Source organism: Myotis myotis, unplaced genomic scaffold (assembly GCF_014108235.1).
Source record: "Myotis myotis isolate mMyoMyo1 unplaced genomic scaffold, mMyoMyo1.p scaffold_m19_p_7, whole genome shotgun sequence".
Classification (NCBI taxonomy): domain Eukaryota; kingdom Metazoa; phylum Chordata; class Mammalia; order Chiroptera; family Vespertilionidae; genus Myotis; species Myotis myotis.
Genome location: NW_023416379.1, coordinates 87,014,947 through 87,027,056, shown reverse-complemented (window position 1 = coordinate 87,027,056; position 12,110 = coordinate 87,014,947). Strand labels below are relative to the sequence as shown.

General features: G+C 57.9%; 1 protein-coding gene across 3 annotated transcripts in view; it reads right to left on the bottom strand.

Annotated features, from left to right (window-relative positions):
* The window catches only part of TFEB (transcription factor EB), a 49,603-nt gene that overhangs the window by 13,186 nt on the left and 24,307 nt on the right, over positions 1-12,110 (bottom strand). Inside the window, exon 1 of one of the 3 annotated variants that reach the window (XM_036317023.1) lies at positions 2,742-2,763. The exons of the other annotated variants lie outside the window; for them this stretch is intronic. The gene's annotated coding sequence lies outside the window, so the exon portion shown is untranslated. Of the gene's footprint in view, positions 1-2,741; positions 2,764-12,110 lie in introns of those variants that run through there. 3 annotated transcript variants of the gene reach the window in all.

The following is a 12,110-nucleotide window of genomic DNA, read 5'->3' as shown; positions in this document are numbered from 1 at the left end:
AAAATGATTAATTACCCACCTGGCACTTAGTTAAGAGGTTTTATTCCCTCCCTAACTTCAGGGGAAAATCCCTACCTGGGGAAACAACCTTTCTCAGAGAGGTGACCTTGGTTAAAACACATAGTGCCAAGAAGGTGAGCAAACATATTAAGAACAGTATGCCATATATGCCAGGTCCCTTGAAACAGCAAGCATGGACCGGCTCCCGGCACACTGGGTGCTCCCTCCTGGGCTCCTCTGCTCAGGCCAGGGCCGGCTTCGCACCAGCGTGCTAGTGCGTGCGGGCCTCCCTCGGCAGCCGCCTAACCTCTATCTGAGCGGCTGAGCGGCCCTTTCGTGAGGGAAGGTGTGGGCAGAGGACAAGGAAAGAGGGAGAAATACCCCCCCCCCCATGGGACAGACAAGGAGAAAGAGGACCTCAGAACAGAAAAGTCTCAGCATAGAAAAAAGACCCAGCACTGAGGGAAAAGCAACTGCAGGATGAAACGCGCAGCCTGGGCACGCAGGCAGGAAAGGGTGAGTGTGCAGAATAGCTTAGAGGGGTCGGAATGCTTCTTGAATGCTCGCCCTGGACCAGGGCTGGCCATGTGCTTTTCAAACATTCACTCGTCTCTTCTTCACAGCAGCTCTGTGAGGTGGCTCCCACGGCCCCACTGTTCAGGGAGACACTGAGGCACAGAGAGGGAAAGTAACTTGCCCAAGGTTTCACAGCTGACAAGCAGCAGAATAGAAACTGGATGCAGGCAGCCTGGTTCACAGCCCCCACTCTATCTGCTGTTCTGAGCTCCCCCAACACCCCAACTGTTCAGAGTGGTCCCCGCTGGGAAGGGGAGTGGGGGGTGGGGAGCGGTAAAGAGGGGTTTTTATAGTTTCTTATTCCACTTTTGAATCACTTACTGTGATATGTGCTACTTGTGTGATTCTTTTAAAACAAGAGAAAAGGAAGTTTGTGAGGGGCCCAATCATGTCCGAAGATGGGGTCCCCCACGTCTACCTGGAGTCTGACCCAAGCCCCCGCCCTGCTCAGTGCCATGGTTGTTAGGCCAGCCAAGGGCCCTGGGTGAGGACACTGATTGGCCACCAGAGGCCCGGGCTAAGGTCAGAAGGCCATGCCAGTTGGAATTCTAGGGCCAGGACCCAAGGCCCATCGCAGTTCCCACTCCGGCCCCAGACAAGAGCCTTCAGAGACAGCACCATCTGCAAGCCTCTATAGCACTGCTCTCGCTGTGGCAGACCCTTCCATGGCCGGACCGGAACTGCCCTGGGGCCTTTCTGCCTTCCCAGTGGTCCTGTAGAAACTGGAGCAGGAAGCAGAAAATGCACCTGCGCCACTTGCCAGCAGCTCCGCGCCTAAGCGACGGCCGACAGAAAAGCATCCATGAGCCCTGCCGAGGACCTGCCCTGGGCCGTCACAGCCGCGCCGTGGAGAGCAGCCCATCCTGGAAAACACCCAGGTGCCCATCGACAGGAAAATGGGCAAGAAGTGGTCCGTCCAAACTGGGTGCTGCTCACAAGCAGCGTGAGCCCACTGCCGCTGCGCACAGCCAGTGACTCGCAGGCGTGATGTTGACCGAAAGGAGCCAGACACAGAAAGGCATATAGCGTGCTCAACGCTTTGACATGAGCTTCTGTGTTAGAAGTCAGGGTCCTGGTTCCCAGGGTGGGGAGAGATGGGGACGTGGCTCCGGACGGCTTGGGCAGGCGGGGCGAGGAATGCTCTGTAACCTGATGTGGGCGTTGGGGACACGGGAGTGTCAAGTTTATGAAAATGGTCCCGCTGCTCACAATTTGTTTACCTTCTGTGTGTTATACTTTTATTTTTAAAAATGACATAAGAACGAGGGCAGATCTTGAATAATTTAAAAGGAGAGTTGCACAAATTGCCCTCCCACCCAAGTGTGGCTACGACTTTAAAATTCCTTGGGTGCCAGGCAGCTCAACACAACTACCCAAGTGCAGCTGGTACACCCTCTTTGGGAAAGCAATTTGGCAATATTTACCAAAGCCTTAAGGAAGTAATCCTAAGTGCAGGAAAGGCTTTCTGCATAAAGATGCCCACCACAGAATACACAGAAAAATAAAAACAATGTCAGTGTGCAGCAACAGGTCGCTTAGCTAGAGTACGGTGCTTCCCTCCTGATGGGATATTATGTTTACAACTAGAGGCCCGGTGCATGAAATTCATGAACGGGGAGTGGTGTCCCTCAGCCCGGCCTGCACCCTCTCCAATCTGGGATCCCTTGGGGGTTGTCAGACTGCTGGTTTCAGGCCTAAACCGCAGTCGGACATCCCTCTCACAATCCGGGACCGCTGGCTCCTAACCACTCGCCTGCCTGCCTGCCTGATCTCCCCTAACCACCTCTGCGGGCCTGATCACCACCTAACCGTTCCCCTGCCGGCCTGATGGCCCCCAACTGCCCTCCCCTGCTGGCCTGATCGCCCCCACTGAATTCCCCTGCTGGCCTGATTGCCTCTAACTGCCTCTGCCTCAGCCCCTACCACCGTGGCTTTGTCCAGAAGGAAGTCAGACGTTCGGGAAATGGCCAGTCACCCAGTCAAATTAGCATATTACCCTTTTATTAGTATAGATAAGCAACGTGGGGATACATCTAGTGACAAAATGTAGGATGCAAATTGTAAATAAAATCTGATCATCAGCCCTGGCCAGTGTGCGCAATGGTTAGAGCGTCAGCCCGTGCATGGAAGGGTCTTGGGTTCGATTCCCAGTCAAGGGCACATACCTGTTTTGCAGGTTCAATCCCTGGCCCCAATTAGGGTGTGTGCGGGAGGCAGCCAATCAATGTGTCTCTCGAATCGATGCTTCTCTTTTTCTCTCCCCCTCCTGCTCTCCCTTCCACTCTCTCTGAAAAGCAATGGAAAAAAATATCCTTGGGTGAGGATTAACAAAAAATAAATGTAAAAAAAATCTGATCATCACCATGTACAAATATGTACAGAAAAACCTCTTGGGGGAAATATATAAAATATTACTGTCTTCTTTGGAAGATGTAATTGTGCGGGTTTTTTTTTTTCCTTTTTAATTTTTGGAATATTCTTTTTCTATAATGAACATGTATATCTTTTAAATTGGGAACAACATTGTATACTAATAGCTAATGCTGATGGAGTACTTACTATGTGCAGGTGTTGTTCAAGTCACCTTAATTATCACAATTATTTCCTGACGTGGGTAGCAGTGCTGCCCCCTCCCCCTTTCAGATGAGAAAACAGGCTCAGAGCGGCTGGCAGTTGCCAAAGGTCACAGAGCTAGTGAGCGGCAAGGCTGGACCCTGGCCGTCTGGCTCCACCACCTAAGCCCTCAGGCTTAGAGTTTGGCCTTGGACCTGCACTTGGGGTGAGGATGCCACATTTTATTTAGGGTTCCCACGGAAGAATCTTCCCCAACAATCAAAGAGTTTCTGATCTCTTTCATCCAGCCCAGGGGCCAGAGGGTGCCTGGGACGATGAAACGGCCTGGAATCCCCAAACACCAGCACAAAAACTCTACCCTCCCTCAAAGGGCAGAGAAAATTTCCTGTATTCTCAGAAAAACACATGTCTGGCGGCTGAAACAACACAGTGCGCGAGCCCAGAGGCCAGGGCGCCTGTTTAAGCCATTTATTGCATTCTGTGCCTCCGGTCAGAAGCTGTCTTCTGACCCGGTCTGCTCCAGACTACCAGTTGCACGGGAACGGCGCCATGTGGCGGAGGGAAATCAAACCGACCACTAAAGGAAGGCCTTCCGCACAGGTGCCAGGCTCCCGGAGGCAGGGGAAGGGACCCCGTGACCTTCTGGGGAAGCCGTGACCTCCTGGGAAGGGAAGAGAGAGAAAGATTCCAGGACTGGGGTTTGTCTTGTTTTCTCTGCGCCTGCCCTGGCAGAGGAGGCCGCAAAGGAAAGCCCAACCAACCAGGAAACGGAACAAGATGTCCACATAATCCCCACACCTTAGGACAAGGCCATTCCAAATTACCAAGGTGGTCACGGTCCCCGCAGGGCCTGGGGGCATCCGTTGGGTTGGAACCCAAGAGAGCTAGGGATGGGGAAGCGCCATAAGATTCCCAGGAGCCAGCAGTCCTGCCCACAGGAGGCCATGGGAACTTGCCAAGTCCTTGAACCTGACTCAGTGTCTGAGCCTGACCTCAGCCTTCCCATCAGGCAAGTGGGGCTTCCCCGCCGGGGCCACCTTCCACAGAGCAGTTGTGCCCTAAGCTGGGATGCCTCTGCAAGGGGAGAGCGTGGGCAGAGGGGAGCTATCACTATTCCATCACTGTTCACTGTCGCTTTGCCCATGCCCACCGGGGCACCTCTGGGCGAGTCTTCTCTGTTTCTCGAGTTTTTTGAATAAAAGGTTCCATCCATTCTCTCTCTCTCTCTCTCTCTCTCTCTCTCTCTCTCTCTCTCTCACACACACACACACACACACACACACACACACACACACACCATTAAGACCCCCGGCTGGGGCAGAGCAGCCCAGCAGTAAGCCCAGCTCTGTCTTGAGAGGACAGGGCAGGATGGCCTGGACCAGCTTTTCCGCTCCTGGGCACCCTCTTCGCTTCCTCTCCAAATGCCTGGGTTTTAAAAGGTGTTTTGTTTTTGTTTTCCCCCCACAGCTTGTGGATCACATAGTCCACGGCAGTGCCACGGGAGAGGCAACGGACGCTGAATGATGCCCACCTTTGGGCTCTGAAGAGACAGGGGGCAGGGCAAGCAGCACAGAGCCCACTCACCGGACATGCTCACCAGGGCGGTTGTTACTATGTTACCAGGCCCAGGGCTGCGCTACACGTCACGAAAGGCTCCCGCCAAGTCTGAAAAGAGCGAAGGGAAGTCACAGTGGCCCCGGGAAGTGTGCTTTGTTTGACTGGAAGGTATTTGCACCAGGAACAGAAGTGAGGTCAGGGCTGCGTGCTTGTAACGTTTTGCTTTAACATCTAGCCTTTTTCCTTTTTATTGAGGTGGCATTTTCCCCAGCAAAATGCACAGGTTCTAAGGGCACAGCTCAATGGCTTCTCACCGATGTGCGCCCATGAGTGTCGCCGCCCAGACTAAGGGGGAGCACGTTCCCATCCCCTGGAAAGCTCCCTCCAGGTCCCTCTCCCAGAGGGCCCTCACTCTGACTCCATCGCACGGCTGTCACCTGACCTTGGACACACTAAAGGCTGTGGTGCAGGATGTGGTTCCCGCAACATAATCATCCGCCAAGTGGGAACACTCTTGGCGCAGGCTGAGCACCCCGTCTTGTGGTGAGTAAGACTGGGGGGCAAACAGTGAATTACAGGAGGAAACTAGGGCTCCAAAAGGGTGAGGCCGAGCAACTCTCGAACCCAGGACGCACTCCACTCCACCGTGCAGGCGCCTGGAGGTGGGGAAGAGGGGAAGGAGAGGGGAGGTAGGGAAGCCACAGGAGCTCCCAGCCGGCTCAGTGACCCCAGTGCCCACAGCTCAATCCCACAGGAAAGGATAGGAGTTGGTGTCTCCTGACTGGTGGGCCAGTTGGCCCAGGGCAAGGCAGGGCAATTATGCAGCAAAGGGGGCTGCTTGAAAGGCAATCCCAGACCCGAGAGGAGCCCATCCTGTCCCATCGGGTCTAGCTGGACCTGGGCATGAGGCCAGCCCAGGAGGACAGTGGGGACAAGGAGAGGTACTGAGAGCAGCATGCAGAGGGAGAGGTCCGGGGGGTCCACCCTTGGGATGTGCATAGATATAGCCCACGCAGCCTCTCTCCTTCTCTCTCTCTCTCTCTCTCTCTCTCTCTCTCTCTCTCTCTCACACACACACACACACACACACACACACACACACTAGGCCCTCACCCTGCCCCAGTGGGCGGCTGCCCTTCTCCTGGGTTGAAGTGGGCAAGGGGACTGAGAGGCCTCTTTCCCTCGCTCCCACACGCCCTCCTGGACACCCGGAGCATTTGAGCGTCCTGCCTGCGTCCACGCTGCTCTTCCCTGGTTGTTTCCTGGCCACCTACCAATCTCCCAGCTACAGGAGGCTTCCGGAGCAACCAGCTTCCTTCCTCCTGAACCCACCCCCTCAGACTCCCCAGAATGAGACCCAGGGCCCCCAGAGGCTGCTTGTCCAATGACCCAACACCTGCTCAGTTATCACCCATTCTCTCCGCAGCAAACTCCCAGTCCCTACCAGGCACTGGGCTACTCCATAGGACCTACTGCCAGGTCTCATTTGTCCTCCACAAACCCCTCACGGGACAAATGGCACCGCTAGCCGGTGAGAAAACCGACTCAAAAAGTGACCTCCCAAGGTCACACTGGAAGCGCACAGCAAAGTGGGGGTGCAAGTCCAGGTCTCTCTCAGGTGTGTGGCCAGCACAGGTGAGGAGGCCAGGGCCCACGGGAAGACCCAGGGACATGGATTACTGCGGCAGCCTTAGAGACCCAGCCCTTGCTTCTCCATCTGCCAGCTGCTTGGCAGGGAGGGCTGGTTGACTCCTGCAGGTGCCAGGAGCACAGAGGACATGCAGCCACACCTGGAGTGGCTTCTGGCTCCCACATGAGGGCTCACTGCAAACCCAGCCCGCCCTGCCTCAGGCCCCGCCCACACAGCTTCAGGGCCTGCCCCTGGCCCACTAGGGCTCCTCATCTCCTCCATCACCTGCATCCCACCTCCCACAGCCTCTCCAGTCTTCCCTCGGCTTGGACACTGCAAATGAACTCCCTTTTTTGCACCCTTTCTAAGAGTGTAATCTGCCTCTGAGTGCTTTGAAAACAACCTGGTTATAACGGAGGAATCCAGGCTTTGCTAAATAAAAGAAGACACTAGAAGAGGGGAGGGGAAAGGAAGGCGGTAAACACCTGTGAGCAGGGACAATGGCATGAGGTTCACAGGAGGTGGCCTATTATCTCTTATCTCCCTGTATAAACCCACAGGTTCGCTGTGCACCAGGCAGAGGGAGCACCTGGAGCACAGAGAGGCCCGGGCTTGCCCAGGATCACACAGCTGGTAGGCAGTGGAACTGGGCCCTGGTCGGGAGTCTGAACACCCAGCCCTGCCTGCCCAGGCTCCTGAGTGCAGGGAGCACAGCATGTGCCGGCGCCAGGTGGGAGTCTGCCTGGAGAGGACCTGGGGAGGCGAGAGGAGGCCTGACGTCCGTTAGTGCAGGGCCTGGGCGCGGAAGGCGGGCAGACGTGGGCCCTCTCAGGCCTGGCCTCCTCCAGCGTGCTTCAGTCCCTCCTTCCCCTCCAGCACCACCCACCCCACCCCAGGACCACCCAGGGCTGCCCCTGCGGTTCCTGGACAGCTGCGGTCCATCCCCTCACCACCCCCTCGGCTGCATCTGGTCGTGAGTCTGCCCTCAGGCAGACAGCGGGTTTAGTGGAAAGCGCTCTGGACACTTACAGCCCAGGGACAGGTACCTAACCTCTCAGAGCCTCAGTTTCCCCATCTGTAAAACAGATGCTCCTCCCTCGAGTAGGTGAGGGGATCGAAGGAGCTGAGGGTGGTGGCGCCCGGCACCTAGGAGGTGGTCCACCAGAGTCAGTGCCCTGGCCGTGTGAGCCGCGTGTGAGCCGCGTCACAGGAATGGAGTTTAGAAGGGGGGGTGGGGGGGGCCTTTTAAGTCCTCAGCACTCAAAGCATGATCCCGGGCATCATATCCTCTGGGGGCTGGTTAGAACGGCAGGCTCGGCCCGGCCCAGAATCCGCGCTTTACCACCGCTCCCTAGGAGACGCGTGGGCCGTTCGTCACTTTACTTGCAGCTTCTGGAGGCTTGGTCACCTGGTTCCCAGCATGAGCGCCGGTGACAGGTGGGAAGGGGCGGCAGTAGGTACAGGCTCCAGGTGGAGTGAGATGCTTTAGGGGTCAGCAGGGCCTTTCTGGGCCTCACAGTGAACCTGGGCACACAGCCCGACTCAGGCCCAGGAGCAAGGTGGGGGGACACAGGGCTCCGGGCCGGCTCCCTGCTGGGCACTCACTGGGTACGGAGGGCAGTGCAGGTCTGTGGGGAGGCAGCCTGGAAGCTGACATGGTTCTCAGTGGAAAGGCAACCCAGACAGGCCACCTGAGACACACCACGCACACAGCATCTCCTACACGCACACCAGCACACACATGAACACGTACCATCCCCACACACCGCCTGGAGCCTTCCTGCCCCAAGAGCAGCCCCAGCAGAGAGTGGACGGCCTTGAGCACAGTGTGTGCCCTCGGCAGCTGGCCTAGGAGACCACTCTTTTTTTAAAATATTTTTTTATTGATTTTAAGAGAAAGAGGAAGAGGAAGGGAGAGAGAAACATCTATGTGAGAGCAGAACATAGATCGGCTGCCTCCTACATGCCTCCCACTGGGGACAGAGCCAGCAACCCGGCATGTGCCCTGACCGGGAATCGAACCAGCAAGCGTTGGGTGTACAGGCCAATGGCACTCAACCGACGGAGCCACACCAGCCAGGGCTAGGAGACCGTTCTTTCCTCCACACGCTTCATCCCTCCCTCTCACCTCTCCAAGCCCAAATCCATCTGAGCGATGAGAAACGCAAGCCCTGCTCACTTGAGGTTGACAAGGACCCACAGGTTAACTGTCACCTGCAACATGCCTGCTGACCCACCCCCTCACACATGAAACTGACACCCAGGTTGTTGGGGGTAAAAAGCAGGCGGAGCTCTGGCCTCAGGGTCCCCCTGACAGGCAGCACGCACAGTGCAGGCGGTGCCCATCCTGCCCCCACACTCACAGAGCAGGAGCAGAGCCCCCTCTCCCAACCACATGGCCGGAGGAGAGCAGAGACACCCCCCCCACAGATGGGTGATAGCTACACCCCGTCTTTAGTTCAGAAACACACCCCACTGACCTCGTTCACCACCGCAGGCTGGACTGCCAGGGGCCCCCAGGCTCATGCAGGTTCCAAAGAAACCCTAAAATGTGGGGCCAGCACATCAGAAGGCCTAGGATGCCCAAGAAAGAGCCATGGACAAGGGGGTCATTTGGGGCTGCGGCAGGGTATTGATGTCACGGGTTCTGGAAAGGCCCTTGGCCCCAAAATATCTCCCACCCTGGGTCCGGAAATCCCTCCCAACCCTTTGAGAGTCACTGCCGGGAGAGGCTCCCACCTGAAGCTCTTGTCAGCTAACACCCCTGGGAGAGGCGGCCGACAGCTGGCCCAGAGTGGCAGTGGCCAAAGACGGCGGGGTGGGGCGGGCGGGCGCCAGGCGGGCAGTGCTCAACGCTGGTGACCATCACCTCACCAGGCTGCCCTGCCTGCGCACTCCCAGCGGGAGGGGGCACGGCCCTTCCCTCCTCCCAGAAGGCTGCTTCCCCAGGAGCCAGTTCTCTGGGCCAGGGAGGGGGGGTCCAGTAAGGAGAGGGGCCTTCAGCACCCCCACACACACATTCCAGAGGAAATCAAGGCCTGTCCTTACTGTCCCCTGAGGAAGGCAAAGAGCTGGCCATCGGGAGGGGATGGGAGCCCTGAGAGAAGCGGGGGGACAGGCGGGGGAATTAACCAGGTTCCAAAATAGCACAGTCGGTTCTGCCTCGCTTCACCCTGCGCAATGCCTGGCAGCTTCTGCTTTCGGTCTGACTCACGCCCGGTGGGGGCACGACAGGGCGGCCAGCGCAGCAGAGGCTCTGGACCACCACCGACTTCTCCCTCCCTCCACGCACCTACGGCGGACTCCTGCCCTGCCGTCCAGGAGCTGGGCTTCAGGGAACAGCCACCAGGAGCACAGAACCCAGGAGCTCCCCTGTGGGGGTCCTATCCCAGCCCTACCCACCCAGGCTTCCCCAGGCATGGCAGCTGCCCCTGCCCAGGACTTGGGGCTGCCCCTGCCCTGCCTAGGTACCCGCCGCTGGCCCCACCCCCTCTCCACGGGAAGTCGAAGGAGACCTGCTCTGAAGACCAACCTCTCCCTGCAGGAGGAATGACCCCACAGCTCCGGTCCCACCGGCCAGAGGAGTGAGTCTGCTCCACCAGCCCCCCCTCCTACCCCCACAAGGGACGAGAGAAACAGCACAGTCTTACTCTCAAAATGCACACAGCAGCCCATGCACCCCTTTTGTTCTGTCCTTATACTCCATGGGGCAACACTACCCTTGGCCGGGCAGAGAGGAACCGACCTGGGCTGTGTGTGTTGGGTGGGGAGGAGCATCAGTAACTTTGCTCTCCCCTTTCATCGTCTCCCATCTCCAATCTCCTCCTCCCCAGCTTCCCCCTAGGAGGCAGCTGCCTTGTACTCACTCCTCCCGGATCAAAGATGCTGGAGCCCTAACCTGAGACTCCAACCAACAGCCTCATCGTCAACTCCACCTCAAGGTCCCTGTCCTCCTCCAGCCCTCACATCCACACTCCTGCCCAACATAAGGACAGCCACCTTTCTGTCCAAGTGGCAGGTACAGGGCAGCTGTGCGCCCTGCCAGCCCAGCCCTGTCCATGGGCTGGAGATGGACGGCCCAGTCAGAAGGGGAGGCCATCGGAGGCAATGAGGTTGGCCAGCACAGGCAGACACACTACCAAACCGGGTGTGAAAGTGAAAACGTCCCGGGGAAAGGCTGTGGGTGGCGGCTGGGGAGAGGAGTCAAAGGGCCCAGGGTCTGGCCTGCCTGCCTGTGTGGCCCAGTGAGGAGTTTTCAGTGTGAATGCACCAGCGGATGAGGCACCTGCCCCGTCCCTGCCGGCCCTTCCCCATCCCCACACCAAAGGCCTTAGTCACTCCACTTCCTGTTCTTAATTCTCCCTGAGCCCTCGCCCCAAAAGGCATGAGTCTGGGAGAGGGAGCAGTGAAGAGGGAGGAGGCCCCTCTCCAAGAAGCAGGTACCAGGCAGAGCCTTCTCCAGGGACACAGAAGGGGCCCTTGAATAAGCTGCCCCCATTGCCCGCGAATTGCACCTTGTTCCACACAGAGACACAGAGAGAGCGCCAGGGGCTCAGCCCCGATGGGCTCCATGGAGCTGGTGGCCCCAGGAAAGGAAGAGGCAGAGGCAGTGAGAGGAAGGAAAAGCAAGTCCGGAAAACCACGGCAATCACAGTCACTAGGGCTGGGAGGAGGCTTGGCGGCTCTAGGCTATGTGCTTCCCAGCATGTCTGCCCCAGTTCTAGGAGAGGATGCAGTGCAGACAGGCCCCTGGCCTGGGACGGGGCCTTGAAAGGGCCGCCGGTGTTGGCACAGGGTAAGGACATTCACGCTGGGACCCTTTCCTCCATTGTGCATGCATGGAGGGATCCTGACAGCTTCCTCTTTGTCTCTGTGGCACCTGGCACATAGTAGGAGCTCCTTAAGAGTCTGTGAGCACAGTGACTGTGGTGACAGGCCCCAGTAGGAAGGGCCTGTCCAGGGCAGCTGGGGAGGGGGTGGCAGCTCCACAGGCACCGAGCGTGGGAGCTGTGGGAAAAGGGCTTGACAAGAGCCACATTCCAAGGGACCAGCCAGACCACCAGGCCTGGGTCCAGTGAGTGCGGCAGAGGCTGGCAGGGCCCCAGCCGCACCCTCTGAGGACAGCCAGCCAGCCCACCTGAGCCTGCAGTGCCAGCACCTGCACCTGTGCCAGAGCCAATGGAGGGAGCACCCTGAGCCAAACAGCAAGGGAAGCAAGTGAATAAGCACCCTGCTCCCTCCCCCACCCACTGGGAGAACTCTAAGGCTCAGTCCACAGAGGTCCCCAAGGAGACGGGGCCTCAGTGCCCGCAGCAGTCACCGCTCCTAACGCACATTTGATTGGCTTCCTTCCCTCCCATCTCACTATCTACCCCATGGCCGGTGCTCCCGGGATCACCTCCCAAGCAAGCGGCCTGCACTCACACCCTTGTCTTAACCACTGAGGCCCGAGGAGACGGCTCTGGTCCGATGGGCAGCTAGCTCTAACGCTTAGGAAGAAAGGCGAACAAAGGGGCAGAGTAAGATGGGGCTGCCATCCTGTGGAGAAGCAGGTGTAAGAGCCAGTCCCTGGAGGAGACTGGTGAGGCTGGTGCCGCGGCCAAGGGCGTACCTAGGAGTCTCCCGCCTGTGGGAGGTAAGACGGAGAAGAAACAAGGACGTGCCATGGTTGCAAGTTATGTGATGAAGAAGCCTCCATGCCAGGGGTGGTGATGGTGACATTGGGTTAGAGGTGGCAATGCCAATAAGACTAGAAGCCCAGCATTGCCTCCCA